This window comes from Elephas maximus, chromosome 7 (assembly GCF_024166365.1).
Source record: "Elephas maximus indicus isolate mEleMax1 chromosome 7, mEleMax1 primary haplotype, whole genome shotgun sequence".
Classification (NCBI taxonomy): Eukaryota; Metazoa; Chordata; class Mammalia; order Proboscidea; family Elephantidae; genus Elephas; species Elephas maximus.
This window is the reverse complement of record NC_064825.1, coordinates 14,989,966-15,010,658: the sequence shown is the minus strand read 5'-3', so window position 1 is coordinate 15,010,658 and position 20,693 is coordinate 14,989,966. Positions and strand designations below refer to the sequence as shown.

Sequence of the window (20,693 nt, the reverse complement as noted above, 5' to 3'; positions counted from 1 at the left end):
AATTTTATTGTTAATCTTCTGAATTTCTGATTGCTATCTGTCTATGGATTTTTCCGGCTTATTAAACTTTTCATTTATGTTCATGAATAATCTTTCTAATTTCTTCAGTTCCTTTATCTGTGTGTTCCTTGGCTTGTTCTGCATATTGCCTCATTTCCTTCCTGATGTCTTGAAGGGTTCTGTATATTAAACTTTTGTATTCTGCATCTGGTAATTCCAGGAATGCACTTTCATCTAGAAGATCCCAGGATTCTTCGTTATGAGAGCCTGTTGAGGTGATCATGGTCTGTTTCTTTATGTGACTTAATATTGACTGTTGTCTCCAAGCCATCTAGAAGTTATTGCATTAGTTTATGTTTGCTTACTGTGTTATAGCTGCTTAGTTTGTTTTGTTTTGGTATACCCCTATGGGTTGCTTGAGTGAGCTTGATTATTTTCACCTTTGGAGCTTTGACGTCCTCTCCCCAGCTGGCTAGAGCTGTTATCAGGTATATCAGTCTAGAAGTCCATTCAGTTTTCTTGCAGGAATTCAGCTCAGGTTTCCAGCTAGCTGATTTCAAGTGTGTGGTAGAGGCTCTGTCCTACAGTCTTAGAGCGGCAGGGGTGATTGGCTTATATACCGGTTTTTGACTGTAGCAGGGGGTCATGCTCTGAACAAGGCAGGGGGCTGAGAACTGACCCCCAAGTGTCTCTGAGGAAAATGCATCTTTTTTCCCTAGAGCGTGCTAGTGGTTGGGTTCTGCAAAGGGACCATGGGCACCCAAAGTGTTTGGTTTTAAGGACTGGGAGGTACCACTTATCTTTGGACCCCTGTCGTGGGTGGCTGGGTGACCTGAGTGGAGCTACCAGTCCTTAGGTCCCTGATGTGGGTAGGTGAGGACCTTGTTTAATAGGCAAAGCAATGTCAAACGTCAAATACCCACCTCTCCACCACACAGCTGAAATGGCTGGAGTTTGCCAACTAGGGCCTATTCTCCCGAAATAGGCCCACACAGGTCCATGCAGAAGGGAAAGGTGCTCAAAGTTCATGGACAGTTTATGCCTGGAAAGGAGCTGCTTCTGTCCTGAGCTTCCCTGGTTAATGGAGCTAGCAAATTACCTTTTCCTCCCATTTGCAAATTTTTTTCCTTCCACAAGGCCGGGAGGATAGCTCTAGGTGCTCACCAGGGCCTATCTGAGGCCCAGAGATTCTGCCGCTGAAGCCGGCTTGAGGGTGGGGAGGCATGGTAAAATATATGCAAGTACTTAGCTTTTGCCAAGAGCGTGCCGTTCTTCTCAAGTTCTGGAGGTGTGAGTGGGCTGTGTGGCTGGCTGTTTCTTCTTGAGGAAACTACAGCCGAACGCTAGTACTAGCCCGCCGCCGCCGCTGCTGCTCCAGGAATGGTGCCTGAGGGCTCCTGGCGATTCAGGTCCAGTAATCCTCTCCACTTTTGAATGGCCTCTTCCTCCCCCTGCCCCTCAGTTGTCTAAGCTTGCCTTTGATGTTCAGGGCTCCTAGCTTGTTACAAATATACTTGTTTCACTTGTTTTTTCTGGTCTTTGTTGTAAAGAGGGGTTGACAGAGCGTCTCTCTATTCCACCGTCTTGGCTCCGCCTCCGGATAATCAATTTTTACAGGATGCAATGACAATTCAATGGAAAAATGATAGCTATTTTAAGAAAAGGTGATGGAACTATTGGATATCCATAGGCAAATAAATGAACTTTAACCAAAACCTCCTACTGGTTACAAAAATGATCTCAAAATGGATCATAGATCTAAATGCCTGCTACTTATTAATAGGTGGTAAAATCAATTATGTGGTCATGGCCAGTATTAAAACAATAGAATAGTATAAATATTAGTATAGTCGCATGATGAGTATCTGCTGTTTCATGAAGCATTTATTTTAATTTTAAATATAAATGTTTCTGTGTGCTGGGATGCAATATAAAATGTATTTTTTACTGTTAATCATAATCAAAAAGCTTGAAACCTACGTGCCTAAATGATTTCTGGGTTTTCATTGTGTCTTCTAATCTTACTTAAAAATTATTTAAATAACAGATCTACAAAACAAGATTGAGATATGATGACTCGTATGAACTTTTCTTCCTTATTTCTACTCACACTAGAAAATTAGTCAAAACTATCTTATCTGAAATAAAGAATGCTTGTAAAAAAAAAAAAAATCACTGTCCACACGGATAATAGTATTTCCCTGATATTTTTTGAGAAATGACTCAAAGACCAACTGAGAAATGCTTAAAAGAAGATCAGAGAATGATAAAGAGATCTTAAAAGTAGCTTTGTTTTGTAACTAATAAAGGTGGCATTCATCTTAATAAGATTTTCCAATGTACTTTTTTTTAATTTTTATTGTTCTTTAAGTGAAAGTTTACAAATCAAGTCAGTCTACCACACAAAAACTTATATACACCTTGTTTTTACTCCCGATTACTCTCCCCCTAATGAGACAGCCCGTTCCCTCCCTCCACTCTCTTTTTTCATGTCCATTTTGTCAGCTTGTATCTTCTTCTACCCTCTCATCTCCCCTCCAGACAGGTGATGCCAACATAGTGTCAAGTGTCCACCTGATCCAAGAAGCTCATTCCTCACCAGCATTCCTCTCTGTCCCATTGTCCAGTCCAATCCCTATATGAAGAGTTGGCTTTGGGAATGGATTCTGTCCTGGGCCAACAGAACATCTGGGGGCCATGACCACCAGGATCCTTCTAGTGTGAGTCAGACCATTAAGTCTGGTCTTTTTATGAGAATTTGGGGTCTGCATCGCACTGTTCTCCTGCTCCTCCTCCTGCAGGGGTTCTCTGTTGTGTTCCCTGTCAGGGCAATCATCTGTTGTAGCCGGGCACCATCTAGTTCTTCTGGTCTCAGGCTGATGTAGTCTCTGGATTATGTGGCCCTTTCTGTCTCTTGGGCTCATAATAACTTTGTGTCTTTGGTGTTCTTCATTCTCCTTTGGTCTAGGTGGGTTGAGACCAATTGATGCATCTTAGATGGCCGAGTGCTAGCGTTTAAGACCCCAGATGCCACTCTCCAAAGTGGGATGCAGAATGTTTTCTTAATAGGTTTTATTATGCCAATTGACTTAGATGTCCCCTGAAACCATGGTCCCCAAACCCCTGCCCCTGCTATGTTGGCATCTCCTGTCTGGTGGGGGATGAGAGGGCAGAGGGGGCCAGAAGCTACCTGAATGGACACAGAGAGAGAGTGGAGGGAAGAACTATGCGGTCTCATTGGAGGGAGAGCAATTAGGAGTGTACGGCAAGGTGTTTGTAAATTTTTGTATGAGAGACCGACATGATTTGTAAACTTTCACTTAAAGCACAATAAAAATTAGTAAAAAAAAGTAAATTAGAACAAAACTTAAAAATACTGAAAATAAATATACCAAATATTTAAATCAAGATTAAACACCATATAAATAACAAGGAAAACACTAGAGATACAATTAATGGAAAAGATAAGAATAGATATAAAAACGTAAACACATGATCACTTAAGTAAAACATTAGTAACCTGAAAAGAATTATAGCCCAACCGACACTAATGAGGAAGAAAAAATAGGCAAATACAAACCATATTTGGAGCCCCCAAAATGATACACCATAAAATAAAGTATGTTAATAGTAATAAATATACAGCAAAGTAAATGAAGTACAACTTGAAAACAAAATGTACAAGTTTTCAGCAAGTAAGAAATTATCAAATTTGCTGAAACAGAGGTAGAAAACCTCATACAAATTATGTTTATTAAAGAAACATAGCCACGAAACAAGAATTCTCACTTAAATGGTTTTATACATGGTTTTTAATGAAAAGATTCTTTTTGCATTTGAACAGTTTCAGAAAATAGAAAAAAATATATAGGAAGGAGAGAAAGAGGAAGGGAATAGGGAGGGGCAGAGAGAAAGAGAAAGAGACAGAGGCAATACACTGCCCAACTTCTTTTGTTGTTGTTTTTACTGCCCTTGAGCCAGTTCCAACTCATAGCAACCATGTAGGACAGAGCAGAGCTACCCGTAGGGTTTCCAAGGATTCAAATGCCGATCTTTTGGTTAGCAGCCTAGCTCTTAACCACTTAACCACCAGGGCTCCAAAACTTAGTTTTGTTTTTGAGTGAGCTCCAACTTGTTTTAGAGGAGCTAAATAAACTTGCCACCACATGTCTGTCAGTTTGCTGTACTGTGGTGCCTTGTGTTTTGCTATGACGCTGGAAATTATGCCACTGGTATTTCAAATTCCAATGGGGTCACCAATGGTGGATAAATTTCACCGGGGCTTCCAGACTAAGACAGACTAGGAAGAAAGGCTTGCTTATTTACTTCTGAAAATTAGCCAATGAAAACTTTACAGATCATTACAGAATATTGTTTGATATAGTGCCAGAAATCCATTTGGGGCACAAATGGTTAAAAGCTGTACTACTAACCAAAAGACTGGCAGTTCAAACCCATCCAGAGACTCCTTGGGAATAAGGCCTGGTGATCTGCTTCTGTATGGTCACAGCCTTGAAAGTCTATGGAGCCGTTCTACTCTGCACACATGCGTTTCCATGAGTCAGAATCTACTTGATGGCAAATAACAATAGCAACAGTGCTGGAAGATGAGCCCCCTAGGTTGGAAAGCACCACACAACAGCCGCAACAATGGATTCAAATATACCAATTGTCATGGATTGAATTATGTCCCCCAAAAAATATGTGTATCAACTTGGTTAGGCCATGATTCCCGGTATTGTGTGGTTGTCCTCCATTTAGTGATTGAAATTTTCTGTTGAGAGGATTAGGGTGGGATTGTAACACCACCCTCACTCAGGTCACCTCTCTGATCCATGGTAAAGGGAGTTTCCCTGGGGTGTGGCCTGTACCTCCTTTTATCTCTCAAGACATAAAAAGAAAGGGAAGCAAGCAGAGATTTGGGGACCTCAGACCACCAAGAAAGCAGCACCAGGAGCAGAGCCTGTCCTTTGGACCTAGGGTTCCTGCACCTGAGAAGCTCCTCCACCAGGGGAAGGCTGATGACAAGGAATCTTCCTCCAGAGCTGACAGAGAGAGGAAGCCTTCCCCTGGAGATGACACCCTGAATTTGGACTTCTAACCTACTAGACTGTGAGAGAATAAATTTCTCTTTGTTAAAGCCATCCACTTGTGGTATTTCTGTTATGGCAGCACTAGATGACTAAGACACCCATGTTCATGGACATGGTGCAGGGCTGGGCAACATTTTGCTCTGTTATACATAAGATTGACATGAGCTGGGGCTAACCTAATGTTAGCTAACAACAATAACAGCAATGCAATACAAACCTGATTTAAAAAAATTTAAGGACCAAAATGAAATGAACACACCAATTACACTCATTAAGGTAAAGCAAAATTTCCAAAAAATAGTAGCAAGTAAAATCAGCAAGTATTAAAGTAATTATTATGTCATAATGAACACTGTTTAATTTTAAGAGTAATATATATTTCCTCAGAATAAACTGCTCAATACATTCATTATTTTGATTAAATGTGTAACACGAAATTATTCCAGTAGATGCAGAAAAGCCCTCTTAAAAAAAACTCATTGCTCATTTTTTTATAGAGATAAAATCCTCATACCATAAAACTTACCGTTTTAAAGTGTGTAATTCAGTGGGTTTTATTGTATTCCAAATCTTGCGCAACCAACATACTAATTTCAGAATGTTTTAATCACACCTCCAAAAAGCCTGGTATCCGTTAGCAGTCTCTCCTCATCCCCGCCCCTCCAGCTCCCTGCCAACCACTAATGTATTTTTTTAAGGACTTCACTATAGTCATGGATTGAATTATATCCTCCCAAAAATCTGTGTATCAACTCTGTTAGGCCATGATTCCCAGTATTGTGTGGTTGTCCTCCATTTTGTGATTGTAATTTTCTGTTGAGAGGATTAGGGTGGAATTGTAAAACTAACATTACTCGGGTCACCTCTCTGATCCCATGTAAAGGGAGTTTCCCTGGGGTGTGGCCTGCACCACCTTTTATCTCTCAAAAGATAAAAGGAAAGGGAAAGAAGCAGAGAGTTGGGGACCTCAGACCACCAAGAAAGCAGTACCAGGAGCAGAGCGCATCCTTTGGACCTGGGGTTCCAGCACCTGAGGAGCTCCTCGACCAAGGGAAGATCAATGACAAAGAATCTTCTTCCAGAGCTGACTGAGAGAGAAAGCCTTCCCCTGGAGATGACACCCTGAATTTGAACTTTTAACCTACTAGACTGTGAGGGAATAAATTTCTCTTTGTTAAAGCCACCCACTTGTGGTATCTCTGTTATAGCAGTACTATATAAGTAAGACAGCCACTTTGGATCCAAACCAAAAAACCACACCCAGTGCCATAGAGTCAATTCCGATTCATAGCGATCGCATAGGACAGAGTAGAACTGCCCCATAGAGTTTGCAAGGAGTGCCTGGAGGCAAACTGCCGACCCTTTGGTAAGCAGTAGAGTAGCATTTAACCACTACACCACCAGGGTTTCCTCCACTTTGGATATTTCATGTAAATTCAATCAGGCAATGTGTGGCCCTGTATCTGGTATCTTTCACTTAGCACAATGTTACAAGGTCTATCCATGTTGTACTGTGCATGTAATACTTCCTTTTTTATGGTTGAAAAATATTTTATTATATGCATATACCACATATTCCTTATCTACTCACTTTTACTCACTTATTGATGGACTTTTGGGGTATTTCCATATTTTGGCTATTATGAAAGATGCTGCTATGAATGTTCACTTACAAGTTTTTGTTCAAACATATTTTTTTAGCTCTCTTGGTAATATACCTATATTTTGTATTGAGGTCTTTGATCCATTTTGAGTTAATTTTTGTACATTGTATGAGGTTGAAGTCCAGCTTCATTCTCTTGCAGATATCCGGTAATCCCAGCACCACATTTTTCTTTCCTCATTGAATTTTCTTGGCACACGTGTAAATGGACCATAAATGTGAGGATATTTTTCTGGACTCTCAGTTGAATTCCATTGATCTATAAGTGTTTCCTTATGCCACTACCACATTATCTTGAAGATTATAGCTTTGAGTAAATTTTAAAATTGGGCAGTGTGAGTGCTATGACTTTGCTTGTTTTTAATTTTTATTGTGTTTTAAGCAAAAGTTTACATATCAAGTCAGTCTCTCTTAAAAAAAATTTATACACACCTTGCTATATACTCCTAATTTCTCTCTCCCTAATAAGACAGCCCGCTCCTTCACTCCACTCTCTCTTTTCATGTCCATTCCGCTACCTTCTGACGCCCTCTGCCCTCTCATCTCACCTCCAGATAGGAGATGCCAACAAGTCTCAAGTGTCTACTTGATCCAAGAAGCTCATTCTTCACCAGCATCTTTTTCTATCCCACTGTCCAGTCCAATCCCTGTCTGGAGAGTTGGCTTTGGGAATGGTTCCTGTCTTGGGCTAACAGAAAGTTTGGGGCCATGACCACCGGGGTCCTTCTAGTCTCAGTCAGACCATTAAGCCTGGTCTTTTTATGAGAATTTGGGGTCTGCATCCACTGCTCTCCTGCTCCCTCAGGGGTTCACTGTTGTGATCCCTAACAGGGCAGTCATCGGTTGTAGCCAGGCACCATCTAGTCCTTCTTGTTTTATGTGGCCCTTTCTGTCTCTTGGGCTCATAATTACTTTGCGTCCTTGGTGTTCTTCATTCTTCTTTACTCCAAGTTGGTTGAGACCAATTGATGCATCTTAGATGGCCGCTTGCTAGTGTTTTAAGACCACAGACGCCACTCTCCAAAGTGGGATGGGGAATATTTTAACAGTTTTCTTATGCCAATTGACTCAGATGTCCCCTGAAATCATGGTCCCCAAACCCCTGCTCCTGCTGCACTGGCCGTCGAAGCATTCAGTTTATTCAGGAAAATTCCTTGCTTTTGGTTTAGTCCCGTTGTGCTGACATCTCCTGTATTGTGTGTTGTCTTTCCCTTCACCTAAAGTAGTTCTTATCTATTACCTAATTAGTGAATACTCTTCTCTCTCCTTCCCTCCCTCCCCACTCTTGTAAACATCAAAGAATATTTTCTTCTCCAATTAAACTATTTCTCCAGTGCTTATAATAGTGATCCTATACAATATCTGTCCTTTAGCAACTGACTAATTTCACTCAGCATAATGCCTTCCAGATTCCTCCATGTAATGAAATGGTTCACAGATTCATCACTTGTCTTTATCAATGTGTAGTATTCCACTGTGTGAATATACCATAAATTATTTATCCATTCAACCGTTGATGGGCACCTTGGTTCCTTCCATCTTTTTGCTACTGTAAACAGTGCTGCAATGAACATGGGTGTGCTTATATCTGTTTGCGTAAAGGCTCTTATTTCTCTAGGATATATTCCAAGGAGTGGAATTGCTGGATCCTATGGTAGTTTTACTTCTATCTTTATAAGGAAGCGCCAAATCGATTTCCAAAGTAGTTGTACCTTTTTACATTCCCATCAGCAGTGCCTAAGTGTTCCAGTCTCTCCACAACCTCTCCCACATTTATTATTTTGTGCTTTTTGGATTAATGGCAGCCTTGTTGGAGTGAGATGAAATCTCAATGTAGTTTTGATTTGCATTTCTCTAATGGCTAATGATCCTGAGCATTTCCTCATGTATATGTAGCTACCTGAATGCCTTCTTTAGTGAATTGTCCGTTCATATCTTTTGCCCATTTTTTAATTGGGTTATTTGTCCTTTTGTAGTTGAGTTTTTGCAGTGTCATGTAGATTTTAGAGATCAGGCACAGATTGGAAATGTCATAGCTAAAAACTTTTTCCCAGTCTGTAGGTAATCTTTTTACTGTTTTGGTGAAGTCTTTGGATGAGCACAGGTGTTTGATTTTTTAGGAGCTCCCAGTTATCTAGTTTTTCTTCTGCATTGTTAGTAATGTTTTCTACATTGTTTATGCCCTGTATTAAAACTCCTAATGTTGTCCCAATTTTTTCTTCCATGATATTTATCATTTTAGATTTTATATTTAGGTCTTTGGAAACCCTGGTGGCGTAGTGGTTAAGATCTATGGCTGCTAACCAAGAGGTCGGCAGTTCGAATCCACCAGGTGCACCTTGGAAACTTTATCAGGCAGTTCTACTGTGTCATATAGGGTCTCTATGAGTCAAAATCGACTGGACTGCAGTGGGTTTGGTTTTGGGGGGATTATTTAGTTCTTTGATCCATTTTGAGTTCACTTTTGTGCATGATGTGAGGTATGAGTCTTGTTTCATTTATTAAAAAGACTGTCTTTTCCCCCATTTAACTGCTTCGGGGCCTTTGTCAAATATCAGCTGCTCATATGTGGATGGATTTATGTCTGGATTCTTAATGCTGTTCCATTGGTCTATGTATCTGTTGTCATACCAGTAACAGGCTGTTTTGACTACTCTGGTGTTATAAAAAAAAATAATAGGTTCTAAAATCAGGTAGAGTGAGGCCTCCCACTTTGTTCTTCTTTTTTTAGTAATGCTTTACTTACTTATGGAAGGACCTCTTTCCCTTCCATATGAAGCTGGTGATTTGTTTTTCCATCTCATTAAAGAATGTCACTGAAATTTGGATAGGAATTGCATTAAATCTGTAGATCACTTTTGGTAGAATTGACATTTTTACAATGTTAACTTCCTGTCCATGACCAAGGTATGTTTTTCCACTTATGTAGGTCTCTTTTAGTTTCTTGAAGAAGTGTACTGTAGTTTTCTTTGTATAAGTCTTTTACATCTCTGGTAAGGTTTATTCCTCAGTATTTTATCTTCTTGGGGGTTACTGTAAATGGCATTGATTTGGCGATTGCCTCTTCGAAGTTCTTTTTGTTGGTGTAGACGAATCCAACTGCTTTTTATATGTTTATCTTGTATTCTGATACTTTGCTGAACTCTTCTATTAGTTTCAGTAGTTTTCTTGAGAATTCCTTAGGGTTTTCTGTGTATAAGATCATGTCATCTGCAAATAGAGGTACTTTTACTTCCTCCTTGCCAATCTGGATGCTCTTTATTACTTTGTCTTGCCTAATTGCTCTGGCTAAGACCTCCAGCACAATGTCCAATAAAAGTGGTGATAAAGGGTATCCTTGTCTGGTTCCTGATCTCAATGGGAATGTTTTCAGGCTCTCTCCATTTAGAATGATGTTGGCTATTGGGTTTGTATAAATGCCCTTTATTATGTTGAGGAATTTTCCTTTTATTCCTATTTTACCGAGAGTTTTTATCATGAATGGGTGTTGAACTTTGTCAAATGTCTTTTCTGCATCAATTGATAAAATTATGTGATTCTTGTCTTTTGCTTTATTTATATGATGGATTGCAGTAATTTTTTCTAATGTTGAACCATCCCTGCCTACCTGGTATGAATCCCGCTTGTCCATGGTGAATTATTTTTTGATATGTTGTTGAATTCTATTGGCTAGAATTTTGTTGAGGATTTTTGAATCTTCATTCTTGAGGGTTATAGGTCTGTAATTTTCTTTGTTTGTTGTGTCTTTACCTGGTTTTTGTATCAGGGATATGGTGGCTTCATAGAATGTGTTTGGGAGTATTCTGTCCTTTTCTATGCTCTGACATACCTTTAGCATTAGTGGTATTAACTCTTCTCTGAAAGCTTGGTAGAACTCTGCAATGAGGCTGCCTCAGACAGTGTTTTTTTGGGGGGGGGATAGTTTTTTGATTACCCTTTCAATCTCTTCTTTTGTTATGGGTCTATTTAGTTGTTCTAACTCTGTTCCTAATAGTTTAGGTAGGTAGTGTGTTTCTAGGAATTCATCCATTTCTTCTAAGCTTTCAAATGTTAGAGTACAATTTTTCATAGTATTCTGATATGATTCTTTTAATTTCAGTTGGGTCTGTTGTAGTATCGTCCATCTCATTTCTTATTTGGGTTATTTGCTTCCTCTCCTGTTTTTCTTTTGTCAGTTTGGCCAGTGTTTTATCAATTTTGTTGATTTTTTCAAAGAACCAGATTTTGGTCTTGTTAATTCTTTCAATTTTTTTTTCTATATTCTCTTTCATTTAGTTCTGCTTTAATTTTTATTATTTGTGTTCTTCTGGTGCGTGAGGGTTTCTTTTGTTGCTTTCTATTTGTTCAAGTTGTAGGGATAATTGTTTGATTTTGGTCCTTTCTTCTTTCTGTATGTGTGCATTTATTGATATAAATTGATATCTGAGCACTGCTTTGGCTGTTTCCCAAAGGTTCTGGTAGGAAGTGTTTTCATTCTCATTGGATTCTATGAATTTCATTATTCCATCCTTAATGTCTTCTATAATCCAGTCTTTTTTGAGCAAGGTATTGTTCAGTTTCCAAGTGTTTGGTTTCTTTTCCCTGCTTTTCCTGTTATTGATTTCCACTTTTATGGCGTTATGGTCAGAGAAGGTGCTTTATAATATATCCATGTTTTGGATTCTGCTAAGGCTTGCTTTGTGACCTAATATGTGGTCTATTTTAGACAATGTTCCATGTGCACTAGAAGGGAAAGTATACTTGGTTGTTGTTGGGTGTTGTATATGTCTATGAGGTCAAGTTGGTTGATTGTGGCGTTTAGATCTTCTGTGTCTTTATTGAGCTTCTTTCCGTATGTCCTGTCCTTTACAGAAAGTGGTGTGTTGAAGCCTCCTACTATTATTGTGGAGCTGTCTATCTCACTTTTCAATGCTGATAGAGTTTGTTTTATGTATCTTGCAGCCCTGTCATTGGGTGCATAAATATTTAGTATGGTTATATATCTTCGTATATTGTCCTGCTGATCATTATATAGTATCCTTCTTTATCCTTTATGATGGATTTAACTTTAAAGTCTATTTTGTCAGAAATTAATATTACCAATCCTGTTCTTTTTTCATTGTTGTTTGCTTGATATATTTTTTTCCATTCTTTGAGTTTTAGTTTGTTTGTGTCTCTAAGTCTAAGGTGTGTCTTTTGTAGACAGCATATATAAGGATCGGGTTTTTTAATCCATTCTGCCACTCTTTCTCTTTATTGGTGCTTTTAGTCCATTTACATTCAGCCTAATTATGGATAGGTATGAATTTAGTGCTATCATTTTGATGTCTTTTTTTCTGTGTTGTTGACAATTTCCTTTTCCCATTTAATTTTATGTGCTGATTAGATTATCTTTATATTTTATCCTTTCCTCATATTTGTTGTTGTTGATTTTGTTTCTGCTGAGTCTCCATTTTTTTCTTGTATTTTATTTTCACTTGTAGGTTAATTTTTCTCCTTTGTGGTCACCATATTATTTACCCCTATTTTTCCAGATTTAAACCTAACTTTTATTTGTTTGTATCGCCTTGTGTTCCTCTCCATATGGAAGATCTGTGACTACATTTCTTAGTCCCTCTTTATTGTTTTAATGTTGTCTTCTTTTACCTAATAACATCGGAGTTTCCCTGTTTTAATCATTGTTTTTACTTGATTTATTTTTGTGATTTCCCTGTCCACGTTCACATCTGATTGCTCTGTCCAGTGTTCTCATCTTGGGTTGATACCTGATATTATTGATTTTCTAACCAAAGAACTTCCTTTAGTATTTCTTGCAGTTTTGGTTTGATTTCTATGAATTCCCTAAACTTCTGTTTATCTGGAACTGTCCTAGTTTCACCTTCATATTTAAGAGACAGTTTTGCTGGATATAAGATTCTTGGCTTGCAATTTTTTTCCTTCAATTTTTTTATATAAGTTATCCCATTGCCTTTTTGCCTGCATTGTTTTTGCTGAGTAGTCCAACCTTATTCTTATTGACTCTCTTTTGTAGGTGACTTTTCATTTAGCCCTAGCTGCTCTTAAAATTCTCTGTTTATCTTTGGTTTTGGCAAGTTAGATTATAATATGTCTTGGTGACTTTCTTTTAAAATCTACCTTATGTGGAGTTTGGTGAGCATCTTGGTTAGATATCTTCTCATCTTTCACGATATCTGGGAAGTTTTCTGCCAACAAATCTTCAACAATTCTCTCTGTGTTTTCTGTTATTCCCTCCCAACCCCATTCTGGTACTCCAATAACTCATAGGTTATTTCTCTTGATAGAGTACCACATGATTCTTAAGATTTCTTCATTTTTTTAGCTCTTTTATCTGATTTTTCTTCATATATTAGTGCCAAATGCTTTATCTTCAAGTTCAGAAATTCTACCTTTCATCTGCTCAATTCTGCTCCTCTGACTTTCTCTTTAGTTGTCTACTTCTGTAATTTTATAGTTAATCTTCTGAATTTCTGATTGCTGTCTGTCTGTTGATTCTTCCAGATTATTAAATTTTTCATTATGTTCCTGAAACATCTTTTTAATTTCTTTGGTTGCTTTATCTATGTGTTCCTTGGCTTGTTCTGCATATTGCCTCATTTCCTTCCTGACGTCTTGAAGGGTTCTGTATATTAATCTTTTGTATTCTGCCTCTTATAATTGCAGAAAGGCACTTTCATCTAGAAGATCCCTTGATTCTTTGTTTCGAGAGCTTGCTGAGGGAATCACGGTCTGTTTCTTTATGTGACTTGATATCGACTGTTGTCTCCGAGCCACCTATATGTTGCTGTATTAGTTTATTTCATGTTCTCTTACTGTGTCATAGCTTCTTGCTTTGTTTTGTTTTGATATGCCCAAATGGGTTGCTCGAGTGAGCCAGCTTGATTATTTCTGCCTTTGGATCTTTGATGTCCTGTCCCCTGATGGCTAGAGCTGTTATCAGGTATATCAGCCTAGGAGTCCATTCACTTTTTTTTTGTATGATTTCAGCTCAGGTGTCCAGGTAGCTGATCATCAAGTGTGTGGTAGAGGTTCTGCCCTAGAGTGTTAGAGGGGCAGGGGTGATTGGTGTAGGTACAGGTATTTGGTTGCAGCAGAGGTCCACACTCAGAGACACATGGGGGATGATTGGTTTAGTCCTCTAATGAGGTCATCAAACTGAAAAAGAAACATCCAGGTCACTGAAGACAAATGATAAAATAATCTAGTTTTTGTGCATAATTTCTGCTGAAGAAAGTAATGCATATATATTTTAACACATAAAAATAATGAAAATAAAATAAATACATGGTGTTAATATATTTTACTAAACAATTCCTTTAAAATTATAAAAAAAATTTAAATTAAATATAAAAGTGTAAAAATGCATTAAGAAGAAGATAGTTAAAACTAGTATACTACAGTTAAGACTAGTTCATTTTTAATGAATCCGTTACATTTGGGATAGGGAATCTGAGCTTCTCCTTAAGCAACAATCTATAGATATAGATATAGATATATGTAATTGAATGAAGACAATTCTCTTCTTTAGTAGACTTCCACTTTTGTTAAGATGAAGTAGTTTGTGGCAATGGATATTCTTGTTGAGAACAACTATAAATTCCATATAAAATATTTATTTAAAAAAATTTAGCATAGTTGACAACTGGAGTTCAATGACCCTTATAAAAATGAAGAAAGAATGATTTAAGACCAAAATAAAGGAAAATATTTGAGCAGAATAGATGATCATTATCTGCAAAAAACAAACAATATATTTTAAATATGTATAGTTCAAAATGTCTATAGAATTAAAAGCAGTAAAAGTATAATGAAAACACAGGAGAGTGGTAAATGGATTTAAAGTAAGCCCTACAGTTCTAGCATTGCAAGGAGGTGGTTAAGTTCTACTTTATATTTGAGTGAAAATATAAGAGTATATGTGATCCCTAAGGTAGCCACAAAAATAAGAGTGAAAGACTATATCACTAACAAATTAAAAGAAATTAAAATAGAGTCATAAAAACAAAATTACTGAATTAGCACAAAACAAAGACATGAAATAAAAAGAAACATAAAAGAAGGTCAACTAGGAAAAAAAGTAATGTGTCAAGAATTTCATTAAATATAGATTACTGTTTCAATTAAAAGACAGGATTGTCAGACTGGACTTCAAAGGCAAGAATAAATAAATAACTCAAGAGATAACCTTACATATAAGAAAGATGAAATGCTGAAGAGTAAAGAAGAGAAAAAGCTACCATGGAAACACTATTTGGAGAAAGCTGAAATACCTATATTAATAGTAGAAAAGGTACAGACTTTGAGCAAGAAACATTACTAGAGATAAAAGGAGCATTTTATATTGATAAGGGAAATATTTGGCACTTCTAAATTTGTATAAGATAAAAGAGCATCAAAACATATAAAGCAAAATTTTACAAGAAATAAAGAAAAATAGAAAACTCCAGAATATTTGAATACATCACTTTTAGTAACTAAAACTGAAAGATAAAACAAGTAAACAAACAGCAGAACATCCACAAGAACAAAAAGTCGTTTGTTGTTGTTAGGTGCCGTCGAATCTATTCTGACTCATAGTCACCCTATGCACAACAGAATGAAACACTGCACAGTCCTGCACCATCCTTACAATTGTTGTTATGCTTGAATTCATTGTTGCAGCCACTGTGTCAGTCCACCTCATTAAAAGCCTTCCTCTCTTCTGCTGACCCTGTACTCTGCCAAGCATGATGTCCTCCAGGGATTGATCCCTCCTGACAACATGTCCAAAATATGTAAGACACAGTCTCACCATCCTTAGCTCTAAGGAGCTTTCTGGCTGTACTTCTTCTAAGACAGATTTCTTCGTTCTTTTGGCAGTCCGTGTTACATTCAATATTCTTCGCCAACACCAAAATTCAAAGGCGTAAATTCTTCTTTGGTCTTCCTTATTCACTGTCCAGCTTTCACATGCATATGATGTGATTGAAAATACCATGGCTTGAGTCAGGCATACCTTAGTTTTCAGGGTGACATCTTTACTCTTCAACACTTTAAAGAGGCCCCTTTGAAGCAGATTTACCCAATGCAATGCATCTTTTGATTTCTTGACTTCTGCTTCCATGGCTGTTGATTGTGGATCCAAGTAAAATGAAATCCTTGACAACTTCAACGTTTCCTCCATTTATCATGATGTTGCTCATTGGTCCAGTTCTGAGGATTTTTGTTTTCTTTATATTGAGGTACAATCCATACTGAAGGCTGTGGTCTTTGATCTTCATTAGTAAGTGCTTCAAGTCCTCTTCACTTTCAGCAAGCAAGGTTGGGTCATCTGCATAACACAGGTTGTTAATGAATCTTTCTCCAATCCTGATGCCCAGTTCTTCTTCATATAGTCCAGCTTCTCAGATTATTTACTCAGTATACAGATTGAATAGGTATGGTGAAAGAATACAACCCTGACGCACACCTTTCCCGACTTTAAACCAATCAGTATCCCCTTGTTCTGTCTGAACAACTGCCTCTTGATCTATGTAAAGGTTCCTCATTAGCACAATTAAGTGTTCTTGGAATTCCCATTCTTCACAATGTTATCCACAGTTCATTATGATCCACACAGTCGAATGCCTTTCAATAGTCAATAAAACACAGGTAAACATCCTTCTGGTATTCTCTGCTTTCAGCCAGGATCCATCTGACATCAGCAATGATATCCCAGGTTCCATGTCCTCTTCTGAAACCAGCCTGAGTTTCTGGCAGTTCCCTGTCAATACACTACTGCAGCCGTTCTTGAATGATCTTCAGCAAAATTTTGCTCGTGTGTGGTACTAATGATATTGTTCTATAATTTCCACATTTGGTTGGACAACCTTTCTTGGGAGTAGTCATAAAGATGGATCTCTTCCAGTCAGTTGGCCAGGAAGCTGTCTTCCATATTTCTTGGCATAGATGAGTGAACACCTTCAGTGCTGCATCTGTTTGTTGAAATATCTCAATTGATATTCCATCAATTCCTGGAGCCTTGTTTTTTGCCAATGCCTTCAGAGCAGCTTGGACTTCTTCCTTCAGTGCCATTGCTTCCTAATCATATGCTACCTCTTGAAATGGTTGAACATCAACTAATTCTTTTTGGTGTAATGACTCTGTGTATTCCTTCCATCTTCTTTTGATGCTTCTTTCATCATTTAATATTTTCCCCATGGAATCCTTCACTATTGCAACTCGAGGCTTGAATTTTTTCTTCAGTTCTTTCAGCTTGAGAATCACTGAGTGTATTCTTCCCTTTTGGTTTTCCAAGTCCAGCTCTTTGCACATGTCATTATAATTCTTTACTTTGTCCTCTCGAGACACCCTTTGAAATCTTCTGTTCAGTTCTTTTATTTCATCAATTCTTTCTTTTGCTTTAGCTGCTTGAGGTTCAAGAGAGAGCAAGTTTCAGAGTTTCTTCTGACATCCATCTTGGTCTTTTCTTTCTTTCCTGTCTTTTCAATGACCTCTTGCTTTCTTCATCTTGCTTTCTTCATAGATGATGTCCTTGATGTCATTCCACAACTCATCTGGTCTTCGGTTGGTAGTGTTTAATGCGTCAAATCTATTCTTGAGGTTGTCTCTAAATTCAGGTGGGATATACTCAAGGTCATATTTTGGCTCTCGTGGACTTGCTCTGATTTTCTTCAGTTGCAGCTTGAACTTGCATATGAGCAATTGATGGTCTGTTCCACAGTCAGCCACTGGCCTTGTTCTGACTGATGATATTGAGCTTTTCCATCGTCTCTTTCCACAGATGTAGTCAATTTGTTTTCTGTGTGTTCCATCTGGTGAGGTCCATGTGTATAGTCTCCATTTATGAAGGAAGGTATTTGCAATGAAGAAGTTGTTGGTCTTGCAAAATTCTATCATTCAATCTCTGGCGTTGTTTCTATCACCAAGGCCATATTTTCCAACTACTGATCCTTCTTCTTTGTTTCCAGCTTTCGCATTCCAATCGCCAGTAATTATCAATGCATCTTGATTGCATGTTCAATCAATTTCAGACTGCAGCAGCTGATAAAAATCTTCTATTTCTTCATCTTTGGCCCTAGCGGTTGGTGTGTAAATTTGAATAATAGTTGTATTAAGTGGTCTCCCTTGCAGGTGTATGGATATTATCCTATCACTGACAGCTTTGTACTTCAGGATACATCTTGAAACATTCTTTGTGATGATGAACGCAACACCATTCCTCTTCAAGTTGTCATTCCCAGCATAGTAGACTACATGATTGTCCAATTCAAAATGGCCAATAACAGTCCATTTCAGCTCACTAATGCCTAGGATATCGATGTTTATGCATTCCATTTAATTTTTGATGATTTCCAACTTTCCTAGATTCATACTTCATACATTCTAGATTCCAATTATTAATGGATGTTTGCAGCTGCTTCTTCTCATTTTGAGTCGTGCCACATCAGCAAATGAAGGTCCCGAAAGCTTTACTCCATCCACATCATTAAGGTCGACTCTACTTTGAGGAGACAGCTCTTCCCCAGTCATCTTTTGAGTGCCTTCCAACCTGGGGGGTTCATCTTCCAGCACTATATCAGACAATGTTTCGCTGCTATTCATAAGGTTTTCACTGGCTAATGCTTTTCAGAAGGAGACTGCCAGGTCCTTCTTCCTAGTCTGTCTTAGTCTGGAAGCTCAGCTGAAACCTGTCCTCCATGGGTGACCTTGCTGATATCTGAATAATGGTGGCATAGCTTCCAGCATCACAGCAACATGCAAGCCCCCACAGTACGACAAGCTGACAGTCCTAAGATACAACTATTGGTCCAATGAGTCAAAGAAGAAACTGGCCTACAGGACTAATAGACTACATGAACCACAGCCTCATCTATCCTAAGACCAGAGAACTAGATGGTGCCTGGCTACTGCTATAGAGCATTCTGTCTTGGGACACAATAGATGGTCCTGGTTAGAATGGGAGAAAAATGTAGAAAACTCAAACATTTTAAAAAGGCCAAACTTAATGGACCTCTTTCTCTAGAGACTAGAGGAAACCCTAAGACTATTGCCCTGAAACAAACAACAAAAAAAAAAAAAACCCAGAACCCATTGCCATTGAGTCAATTCCAAATCATAACAACCCTACTGCCCTGAGATATCCTTTAAACTTTGTACTGAAAGCACACCTGGGGGTCGCCTTTCAGCTAAATAACAGATTTGCTCATAAAATAAGCTATATCTTCAATGTGTATTGTGCTCCTTTAAAAAAGAGTCTATATGAGACCAAAAGGTCAGCATTTACCCTAAAGCAAAGATAAGGAGGTAAGGGGGGTGGGGAGGAGAGCAGAGAAGCTAGGTTAATGAAAACAGAACAACCAGAACAGAAATAATGAGAATGTTGGTACATGCGAAAAATGCAACCAATGTCACCGAACAACGTGTATAGAAATTGTTAAATGGGAACCGAATTTGCTCTGTAAACTTCCACCAAAAATATTATAATTAAAAAAGAACAAAATATCGGGAAAGACATTGAAGACCTGAATATATATGGTTATATGTTCTTTTCAAGTACACATTTTAAAAAATTCACCATACCTTAGGCTATAAAAAAGATTGCAATCTTCGGATGTTGTTTGTTCACAGTGGAATTTAGCCAGAAAACATAAAAAGTAGTTAGAAAAATCCCCATATGTTTGTTAAATAATTAATGCATTACAAAATTACTTATAAGTCAAGTTTGCAAAAATCAGAGCAGAAATTTGAAAGATTTTTACCTAAATGATATTGATAATTTGGTATAGAAAAACTCTTGGGACTCAGCTAAAGCAGTATTTTGAGGAAAATGTACAGCCTTAAGTGCAAATAATACAGAAGAAAAAAAGCTCTGCAAATCAATTACCTAATCTAATTGAAAATAAAAGAAAAACATAATATTGAATCCGAGGTAAACAAAGGGAGTTAATGATAAAGAAAAGAGCAGAAATCAATAAAACAGAAAAAAAATAGAGATCAAAATTGTTTCTATAAAAGATTAATGAAATTGGCAAAGCTTTGGTGAGAATAATGAAAAAAAGAGAAACAGAGAGAATGGATAAATTATCAATACCAAGATTAAAAAGTGAACCTCATTTTAGAACCTAACCAAAATAAAAATAAAAAAGTTTTAGGAACAGTACGCTAAAATATTTGACAAATTTAGATGAAATGAACAAATTCTTTAAAAAACAAAACAGAATTGACACAGGAACAAATATAAATTCTGTCTATTCTGTGTCTATTAAAGTAATTGAATCCACATTTAGATTTTTTCCACCAAGAAAAAACCCAGACCAAGCAAGCACCAGGAAGAAAATTTTTTGAACATTTAAAGAAACATCGAGCCATACACAAATTTTTTCAGAACCTAGGAAAAAAGGGCAGAATAATTACCAATACTCTTTATGAAAAATTAAATGCAATAATCAGAATAAAGGAAAGGAAAACCCTTAAAACATTGGGATTATGTTTTCACTTTCCAACAGAAAGGAACTGAAATATAAATTGAATTCATTTATAGAAATTAAACTTATATTTATTGAATAACTGCAACTGTGCATTGAAATTGACACCAAATTCTTATTTAAAGTGTTTAGTATAGTGCTCAATGCGAAGAATGTGTTCAGTTGATATTACCATATTTTTGTGCAAATAACGCTCACCTTCTATGTTTGTTTGCCAACCTAGCCCTCCCTCTGTGAGGTATTTTCTTAACCTCCTCTATGTCAATTTTCTTTTACCTGTTGCTGTTCAAAAGTATTAGCATAGCACACTTACCTCTCCGAGGGAGGCTGCAGTTGGCAAACAAACGCTGAAGGTGTGCATTATTTTCATAAAAATACGGCATTCTAATGGTACCACATATTCATTACATATTTATGTAGCAGTCTATAACTCCTTTCTTTGTGTTCTGCACTGCCTAGCTACTGCCTACCACA

The 20,693-nt window shown here is 37.5% G+C and overlaps 1 long non-coding RNA gene across 1 annotated transcript in view; it reads left to right on the top strand.

The window, feature by feature from the left end:
* The first annotated feature begins 227 nt into the window (after window positions 1-227).
* Window positions 228-20,693, top strand: part of LOC126079725 (uncharacterized) — a 43,583-nt gene continuing 23,117 nt past the window's right edge. The window contains exon 1 of the long non-coding RNA XR_007518240.1: window positions 228-284. This is a non-coding gene — a long non-coding RNA (uncharacterized LOC126079725). The remainder of the gene's footprint in view (window positions 285-20,693) is intronic.